Raw genomic sequence first — 10,737 nt, 5'->3', positions numbered from 1 at the left:
GCTTCACCGTCTCTAGAGAATCTCTCTTTCATTTTAGCTCTGGATACTCTCCCTGACAGCTGTGAAAGCCTTTGGTAACATAATGCATCTGTTTTATGCCTCTCTTGATATTAATAATCAAAGTCATATTTAAAATAAAATTACACGCTTTTTATATACACGTGTGAGACACCATGTTGGAGGATAATATTTTAGGGTGGCATTTTCCTCTGAGGAATAAAATATTTGTTTTAATTTTTTTCTTATGGTCATCAAAAAATATGTAATCAAGGTCTAATAGCTATTCCCATTTTTCAGACCACTGTGTAATTAAAAATATTCTGCCAAAAAATATAATCTGCAAGTCTGCCTACAGCCTTCATCAAGGACACCTTCAATATATGTGTAGGTTTTTCATAGATTAATCTTTTGAAATTGTTTAGCACTTCTGGTGCCAAGATGACAGAGTGATGAAGGAACCCTCTGAAGGCCTCCCAAATTCCCTTCCAAACACTGGAAAACCACTTCAGAATTGATCTAGGATCAGGGGCGCACTTTATGCATCCATGGCAGGAAAGGTCTATCTTACTGGGTTGGGAGTAGCAGCACCAGCCAGCTTCACAGCAGGGGGCCAGCAGCAAGGCCCCAAGCCTGGGGCTATCCACCAGTGAGCCCCCCCCCCCTGCAAACCAGCAGCAAGTGAGCAGTCTGTGCAGGGCAGTAAGGGCTCCACCCATGCCACCCCAACCCCAGCACAAACCACCAGGGAGGCCTTCACCCTATTGCTAACTAGGAGTGAATCCTCACCCTGGGTGAGACCTGCCCCTGGGGCCTACCAGCAGAGAGACTCTGTGTCCATAGCAAACCAGCAGCAGGGCCCTGCCTCTGGGGCAGATCAGCAACAATATTACTCCTCCAGGGTCTGCTAGCTGAGAGGCCCTATTTCCATAGTAACCCAGCAGCAGGGCCTCATCCATGGGGCAGAGCAGTAAGATCCCTCCTCCACGATCAGGTGCCAGAAAGACTTTCCTACCTTAGAAACCCAGTAGCAAGGCTTCACCCCTGGGGCAGACCAGCAGCTAAACCCCACACCCAGGGGAAGCCAACAGGGAGAACCTCCCCACCCCAGTACAAGCCATAACGGAAGCCTAGCCTCCAGTGAAAACAAGCAGTTAAGCCCTGAAGCCCAATGAAAGCCAGCAGTAAGACCCTGAACACAAAAAGCTTGGAACAGTGCAGGACCAGAGCCCATTATGTGCCAATAAATTTGACAATCTAAATGAAATGGATTAATATCTACAAAAATATAAATTGCCCCAGGTGAGCAGAAGAAATAAAATACCTAAGTGACCCAATCTTATAAAAAGAAATTGAATAAGCCGTAATTGAACTTCCTAAGAAAAAATCCCCAGGACAAGATGAATTCACAAATATATTCTACTAAACACTTAAAGAACAATTAATCCCAATACTATACAAACTATTTGGAAAAACAGGTGAAGAAGGAGTCCTACCAAATTCCTTTTATGACACAAATATGGTGCTGATACCTAAACCAGGAAGAGGCAAAACAGAGAAAGAAAAGTATAGACCAATTTCCCTAATGAATATTGATGCAAACATTTTAAGTAAAATAGTAGCAAGGAGGTTACAGCAATATATCATAAGGATCATATACTGTGAGCAGGTGGGATTTATACCAGGAATGCAGAGCTGGTTCAATATTAGGAAAAATATCAGCATAATTGACCATATCAATAATAAAATCAACAGAAATCATATGATTATTTCAATAGATGCAGAAAAATCCTTTGACAAAATACAGCTCCCATTCCTATTAAAACTTTATCTTAAAATAATAAGTAATATTTATCTAAAACCATCAGCAAGCATTTTCTGTAATGGGAATAAGCTAGAAGCTTTCCAATATAATAAGGGGTGAAGAAAGGATGTCATTATCACCTCTATCATTTAATATTGTACTGGAAATGTTAGCTAAAGCAATAAGAAAAAGAAAAGGAATTAGAATAGGCAATGAGGAAACAAAACTATCACCCTTTGCAAATGATATGATGTTATACTTAGAAAATCCTAGAGAATCAACTGAAAAAACTACTTGAAATTATTAATAACTTTAGGAAAGTTGCAGGATACAAAATACACCCCCACAAATCATCAGCATTTCCATATATTACTAACAAAGTCCAGCAGCAAGAGATAGAAAGAGAAATTTCATCTAAAATAACTATAGACAATATAAAATACTTGAGAGTATACCTGCTAAGATAAACCCAGGAACTATATGAGCACAATTAAAGTCATATCTAAACAACTGGAAAACTATTAGTTGCACATGGGTAGGCCAAGCCAACATAGTGAAAATGACAATTCTACCTAAATTAATCCATTTATTCATTGCCATACCAAACTATCAAAAATTATTTTATAGAGCTAGAAAAATAATAACAATATTTCATCTGGAAGAGCAAAAGGTCAAGGACATCAAGGGAATCAATGAAAAGAAATGCAAAAGAAGGTGATCTAGCCTAACCAGATCTCAAATTGCATTACAAAGAAGTAATTACCAAAACAAGCTGGTAAAATGGCTAAGAAATAGAGTGGTGGATCAATGGAAGAGATTAGGTACAAATTACATTATAGTAAATGACCATAGTAATATGGTATATTTAGTATATAGTAATATAGTATATGATAAACCCAAAGATACAAGCTTTTGGAACAAAAACTCATTATTTGACAAAAACTGCTGGAAAAATTGGAAAACAGTATGGCAGAAACTAGGCATAGACCAACATCTCTCACCATACACCAAGATGAAGTCAAAATGTGTACATGATTTTCACATAAAGGATGATACAATAAGCAAATTAAGTGAGCATGGAATAGTCTGTCTGTTAGATTATGGATAAGAGAAGAATTAAGACCAAAGAAGACATATAAACCACTACAAAATGTAAAATCGATCATATTGATTATATACTTTTTGCACAAACAAAGCCAATGCAACCAAAATTATAAGGAAGGCAGAAAACTGGGGGAAAATTTTGCAACAATATCTCTGATAAAAGCCTCATTTCTCAAATATATAGATAACTGAACCAAATTTATAAAAATACAAGTCATTTCCCCATTGATAAATAGTAAAAGGATATGAACAGGCAGTTTTCAGATAAAGAAATCAAAGCTATCTACAGCATATGAAAAAATGCTCTAAATCACTATTGATCAGAGAAATACAAATTAAAACAACTCTGAGGTACTACCCCACACCTATCAGATTACCTAATATGACAAAAAAGGAAAATGTTGGATATTGGAAGGGATGTGGAAAAACTAGGACACTTATGCTCTACTGGTAGAGTTGAGAACTGATACAACCATTCTGGAGAGTAATTTGGAACTATACCCCAAGGGCTATAAAACCTTACATACACTTTGATCCAGCAATACCACTACAAAGGTATCAGAAAAGGTGGGGAGGGCAAAGGACCTATTTGTGCAAAAATATTTATGGCAGCTCTTTTTATGGTGGCTAAGAACTGGAAATTAAAGGGATGCCTTGGGGAATGGCTAAATAAGTTGTGGTATATGATTATAATGGAATATTATTGTGCTATAAGAAATGACAAGAAAGATGATTTCAGAAAAGCCTGAAAAGACTTACATGAACTGATGCATAGTAAACTGAATAGAACGAGGAGGACTCTGTACACAGTAACAGCAATATTGTTCGATGAAGAACTGTGAATGACTTAGTTATTCTCAGCAACACAATGATCCAAGACAATCCCAAAGGATGGATAATGAGGCAAGCATAGTATCTGCCTCTAGAGGAAAAACTAATATTGTTTGAAAACAGACCGAAGCATGCTATTTTTCACTTTCTTTCATTGTTTTCTTTTATTCTAGTCTTCTTGCACAAAATGACTAATATGGAAACGTTTTGCATAATTGTACGTGTATAACCTATATCTGACTGCTTACCATCTCAGGAAGAAAGAAGGGTAGAGAGGGATAAAATTTGGAACTTAAAACTTTAAATAAAAATGTTAAAGAATTGAAAAAAAGAGAAATTGTTTAATTAAAAACTAATCTTGAGTGCCAATAAAATTAATTAAATCTAATTAGTAAGTGTTTGCATGTAAATTAAATTAAACTTAATGTGACAGGCAACCTGGCCTGGTAGATAGAGTACCAGCATCAGAATCAGGAAGATCTGAATACAAGTCCTGCCTCAGACACCTGCTAGCTATATGACCCTGAGCAAATCACTTAACCTATCTGTACCCAAGGCAACAATCTAAAAGTATAAATTACATAATAGATACCAATCAGTAAATCAATTAATATTCATTTGTGAAGTCTTTACTATGTGCTAATAACTTTGTTATGTTGTAAGTCCCTCCTCAAAAGGCACTTAAATTTTAGTGGGGGAGAAGCAGGTACATATATCAGAAAATACAGTATAAAAAGAAAGTGAATAAATACAAAGTAGTAAAATACAAAATAGCTTGGAAGGGTATAGCAGCAGGGATATCTTGAAAGGCTTCTTGTGAAGATTAATGCTTGAGTTGTGTTTTGAAGAAAGCAAGGGATGTGGAGAGAGTGGAGATAAGGAAGGACTGTACTCCACACTTTCGGAAAGGCCGGCACAAAGACACAAGGATGGTCTATGCCATGTGGAATATATGTATATGGGTGAAGACTAGAGAAAAAGTCATTCTAAAAACCTAAGCTCACGAAATATCATAGCAACATTTTAATCTCTTCCTCTAAATTCCTGTAAGGATTCTTTATTCATTCATTTCCATTTAATTTTCACTTCACGTGGTCATATAAGAGCACAGGATGAGAAAGCATACATAGTTTAAAATCTAAAATAATGGAGGAAATACCTACCTTCAATGAGACCTCAGCTCTGTTGAAATATTGAAGGTTCAAGTAAAGTGATCTATAAGGTTAGATTGGTTAAAAAAAAAAGTTGTCACCGACTAGTACAATCGGGAAGACTTTCTGGTGGAAGTGATATTGATGTCAGGCTTTAAAAGGTGAGTAAGGACTCAGTAAGCATGGAGGTGAAGAGGCAGCCAGGTGTCACAGGGGATAGAGACCAGGCCTGGAGTCAGGAAAATTCATCTTCATGAATTCAAATCTGGCCTCAGATACTTACTAGCTGTGTGACCCTGGACAAGTCACTTAACCCTGTCTGCCTCTGTTTCCTCATCTATAAAATGAGCTGGAGGAAGAAATGGCAAATTACTACAATATCTTTGCCAAGAAAACCCAAAGTGGGGTCACAAAGAGTCAGACACAACTGAAACAACTTAACAACAATAACAAAGCATGGAAGTTAGAGAGGACATTCCACATAGAGGAAATAGTATGAGCAAAGCTACAGAGGGGAGTAAGACCTATCATTTGGCAGGGTTAGAGAACACATGGCAGGGAGACAAGGTAAACCAACTCTTCCCAAGAGAAGACTCAGTGGAGAGTAGAGCAAACATCTGATGAAGTTGGGTTTCTTAGTGTTTGAATTTCTCCTCCTTGAATATTTCCAACTGGCCTGAGACAGAAAGGAAAATTGTGCAATGAACCTGTGCTCTCTTATATGTTGTCCTGCCTTTTTCTCTAATTGTGCCACATGTAATAGTGTTGTCTCTGCGGCTAGGAGACCCTACAGCTAGGGCAGGGACTGTGTCATTGTCTCTTGCATTCTGCATGGGACCTTACATTCATGCTGGGTACACCAGCAGGTACTCAATAAATACTGATTCTGTTGACTTCAAATCTAAATATTCAGCATTTCAAGGTGAATAGTATTGCCAGCCATTCACAGGACACACCACAGACCTCTTTGACCCATTTTGGCAACATGAGAGGAAGCATACCACAGTGGAAAGGGGGTTGGGCTTGGCTTCTGGAGACCAGGATTCAAATTCTGCCCTGACATTCATTAACTCTGTGACCCTGAGCAATTAATTTATCTCTCAAAGTCTCTTTCCCTCCTCGGTGAAATGGGGATGATAAAGTAGCTACTTCATTGAGTTGTTGGCAGAAAAGCATTGTCCATGCCTTAAAACGCATTATAAATGTAAGCTACTATTAATGTGTGTGTGTGTGTGTGTGTGTGTGTGTGTGGAGGCAGTGGGAGAGGTCAATGGAACACAGTATTTGAGGCCTGTCAGGCACAAAAAAAAATTAAGATTCATTCTTATCAGTTACAGGAAAATAGATTTCTGCTAATTATAAGGAAATCTCTGATTGGTAAAAAAAGAAAACTTTCTTAGTACTTAGAGCTTTCCAATAAAAGGAAATAGACTTGCAGCGGAAGCAGTGGATTCTTCTTTCCTGGAAGTCTACAGGCAAAGGCTGGATGAGCTCTTATTGGGTGATATTTATTTAACCTTTCAGTGGGGCACTAATCCTCTGCGGTTCTTTGTCTTGTGGTCTATGATTCTATGAATATCTCATTAGAGGGAACCTCAGAAGACATTGGAAGAGGGTTGAACTCCAGCTCTCCTACCTATGTGACCTTGGATGTCCCTTGACCTCTCTCAATCTCATTTTTCTCATTTGAAAAATAGAGATAATAGCATTTGCACAACCCACTGTTAGGGTTTTGTCAAGAAAGTGTCTATAGACTAAAGACCACACACTACAAAAAAATGTGTTATTATAAGCTGTTATTGTAACTATGATTGTTATTCTTTTCTCTATTTCTACTATTGCCACCAAGACTTCATGGACTTCAGCCAGAAATGGAGTTGCTATGTTTTATTTTGTTTTGTTTTGTTTTCTGGAAGACTTCATTGTTTTTCAATTTTTAATATTTTTAATAATTAATTTATTTTTAGTTTTCAACATTCACTTACATAAGCTTTTGAGTTTTAAATTTTCTCCCCCTCCCTCCCCAAGACAGCATGCAATCTGATATAGGTTGTACATATACATTCCTATTAAAGATATTTTCACATTAATCATATTGTAAAGAATTAGAACTAATAGGAGGAACCAGTTGTATTTTTTAAAGACAGTTTGCTGACTGTGGGAAAAGAGATACAATCTACCAAGAGATGTCAAATTACCAGGTTCAGTGCCCCAAGAACCTTGTTGAGAACTTCTCTTCTGTGAAGTGGTTTGCAAACTTTAGAGCATTATATAAATGTCAGTTGTGATTATCATTAGTCAGTAAATGGATGGTACCAAAATAATCTTTTCTTTTAGTTGAGTTAAGCTTTTTATTTAATGTTACAAAAAATATTTAGTCAAACAGACCAAAGCCCATGTCATCATCAGACTCTTCAGATTCTTCTTTTTTTGCTTCCTCTTTCTTCTTCTCCTCAGCTGGGGCAGCACCACCAGCTGCTGGGGCAGGTCCACCAACTCCTACATTGCAGATGAGACTTGCAATGTTGACATTGGATAGGGCCTTTGCAAATAATACTGGCCAGAATGGTTCAACATTTACACCTGCTGCTTTAATGAGGGCATTGATTTTATCCTCCGTGACTGTAACATCGTCGTCGTGAAGGATGAGGGCAGAGTAGATGCAAGCGAGCTCGGAGATGGCCATTTCAGCAGAAGTATGAGGAGAGACTTCTTTGTAGTGATGTTAGTCGCTGGATGAAGTGAGGAGTCACCCCAAGACGGCCTTAGCTTCCGAAGAAGAACCAAGCACCTTACAGATGACTGAAGAGAAACCAAAATAAATGTTTAAAATAATAATAGCTGATATGTATTCTTTAAGGTTTACAAAGCATTTAATGTAAGTTATCTCATTTGATTCCTATAATAATCCTAGTGAGAGATGTACTACAGTTATTAGTATGTACATTTTACTAATGAGTAAACTGAGGCTTAGAGAATTTAAGTGATTTGCCTAGAAACACATAGCTGAGGAGGAGCTGGGATCTTAACCCAGACCTCTCCCAACAAAAAGTCCAGACCTTTTCTTATTATTCTACATGCCTTCTCTAAAACAGGTTAGGCCAGTTTTCATCTCCTCCTAGTACTCTTCTTGTATTCAGGAAATACACTTACATGCATCTGTTCCCTATCTAATTCAAACCCTAAAGCCCTCTTCTGAATTCCAAAGGTTTGATTCTTGGCTGGAATTCCTATAGACTTTCAGTCAACTATATCAGTTCGATTCAATGCCCAGCCCTATAAGGTAATTGCATCATCGCAAAAATCAAAGAATGTTTGAATTGGAAGGGACCTTAGAGAACATCTAATACAACTCCTTCACTTTGCAAAGGAGGAAACTGAAACCCAGAAAGTAGAAAAAACTAGTGAAGGATAACTGCTCTTCACTCCTGGTCTTTCTGATTATGGAGTCAAGGCTCTTTCCATTTCACCCTCCACATGCCATCCATATTTCCTCCTCTAGCTAGGAAGGGGATTATTATACAATGAACACAGAATCTCAGATTTGGAAAGATAAATATCACTATTTGTGAAAATTAACAAAAGAATGTTCTCTTTTTCCTTTTCTTTTTAAATCATGGAAAACCCTGTTGTATACGGAATATTCTAGCTAGGCATTGCTTAGCAATATTCTTGACAACATCATTGTTTACAGCAAATCAGGTCTTATTCCCTCCATCAAACTAGATTGGGGTGTTGATATTGTCCCTGTAGATATCATACAGCCCCTAACAGTCTGCATGATCTGGTCTTTGTTGGCCTTTGTGTCCACAATGAATGTTAAGTTGCGTTGCATTCAATCATCTTCATAGTGGACTCAGCCATCATGGGAAACTTGATAATGGCATGGTGATCAAGCTTGCTCCTCCTAGGGTTACTTAGGGTTTCTAAGGCTTTAGGCTACCTGTGAAGCTGAAGGGGTGAGGTAGAAAAGGAGTTTTGGATCATCATCATTTTATGGCTGTGGCCATACCCTGGAGCCATTTCAAACTAGAGTCAATTGTTAAATGTTCAGTGTGAGCATTTACGCCTCAGAAATCAGCAAACATTACAAATCAGGACTTGGCTTATCATTTTGTTAATTGGAAAGTCAGAAAGACCTAGGTTCAAATCACTTGACCTTTCTGAGCTTGTTTCCTCATCTGTAAAATGGAGATGATAATACTGATATTAACTATCTCACAAGTTCTTTTGAGGATCAAATCAGAGAGTACATGTAAATGTATGTAAAGTCAGGAAGACCTGAGTTCATATCCAGCCTCAGACAACTTCCTAGCAGTATAATTCTGGGCAAGTCTGTTTGCCTCAGTTTCCTCATCTGTAAAAATAGGAATAATCACACCTATTTCCCATGATTGTTGTGAGCATAAGGTGACCTAATATTTGGAAAATACTTTGCAACCCTTAAAGAGCTATATGAATGCTAACTATGCAGAATGTCCCAAAAGTCTTCAGGTATTTATCCTGTATATGTAAGGTGTGTTTTGTAAAACATAAATTCTAGCACTCATGGTGTCATGTGAGGCAAGATGGCAAGCTAGGGAGAAATAGTTGGATTGGGAAACAGGGAACATTGGTTTTGAGTCCTGTCTCTAGAAATTGGCTGTGTGGCTTCAAACAGGTCATGACCCTTCTCAGAGTCCCAGTTTCCTCATTTGTAAAATGGGGATAACAATCTTCATATTAGTCACTTCAGTAGGTACCTGTGGGTAAAGTCTTTTGTAACTAAAAAGCCCTCTAGAAGAGTGAGCTGATGTAATTTAAGAACATTTTCCTGGTACTAGTGAACTTGTACTCTCTGAATGTCACGTTGGAATGCTCAGCTGGCTAATACAAATGATTACAATTGACAGCCCATTGTCAATCTGGAGCCTAGTTGCTCTAATTAAGAATGCCAAGGGGCATCATTTGGGGCCAGTTAGCTGAGCCATGAGGAGTTTTGATCTCCACCTCTCCCTCTAGTCCCCATCCATACTTGGCACCAAAGGCTGGGAGGCAGAAGAACAAAGGGAATTTTCTGTGTCTGAATTCAAATTCGTTCCCTTTGAAATGAAGCATCCAGGATGGGCAATAAAACTGTGAAAATGGATTTCTGCTGCCATTTGATGTTAAGCCTTTAGTGTCAAGATATAGGTCTTTTTTCCCCTAGTATTTTCTTTCCCATTCGCTGAATGGTCTTGTGGGAAATTTGTCCTATAAATAATTTCTTAGAGTTTGCATGCAGATAGCTGGGCCCCTTTTCTGCTTTGAAACACAATGGAGAAAAAATTAAGTGCATTTAAAAAAAAAATCCATTAATGTGTATCTTGGGTAAAACAGCAATAGAACCTGTAGCATTTAAATAAATTAATGCCTGAGGAGGTTCTCACCTCTGCCTTAAACCTACTATCTATTAAGGTGCCATTAAGTGGAATCAACTCTCCCATGTTTTCTCTCCTTCCACTTTCAGATCAAGTAGTCATAATCCTGGGTGACATCTCTTCTGTTCCAAGGAAAATCCTGCCATGAAGCACTGAGGGAAATCAAGGATTGCATTGTCTCACCATGATCATCCCAGAAATCTGGGAGAGTAATGAGCATAACAATTTCTCTTTGGAGGTTGGCCACTGACAGGGAGAGGAAGGCACGTCTGCTGAAGTCACTTAACAGGCTGTGATGGGTGGACCCTTGGCTTACAGAGCAGATGGAAAGTAAGCTTCAAATAGCCACAGCTAAATGAGTTTTGGGAATCTCAGTTATATCAGTGTTCATATTTATCAATCTTTTTTAGCACAGAGGCATCATCACAATGGAGAAAGAGCATTACATCTG

General features: G+C 38.1%; 1 pseudogene; it reads right to left on the bottom strand.

The window, feature by feature from the left end:
* Positions 1 to 7,213: 7,213 nt before the first annotated feature.
* On the bottom strand, positions 7,214 to 7,633 carry LOC110222363 (large ribosomal subunit protein P1 pseudogene; annotated as a pseudogene).
* Between the last annotated feature and the right edge of the window lie 3,104 nt (positions 7,634 to 10,737).

This window comes from Phascolarctos cinereus, unplaced genomic scaffold, assembly GCF_003287225.1.
Source record: "Phascolarctos cinereus isolate Bilbo 61053 unplaced genomic scaffold, phaCin_HiC Scaffold_2;HRSCAF=192, whole genome shotgun sequence".
In the NCBI taxonomy this organism is placed as follows: Eukaryota; Metazoa; Chordata; class Mammalia; order Diprotodontia; family Phascolarctidae; genus Phascolarctos; species Phascolarctos cinereus.
Note: the sequence above shows the minus strand (reverse complement) of the source record. Positions and strands in the feature narration are given on the sequence as shown.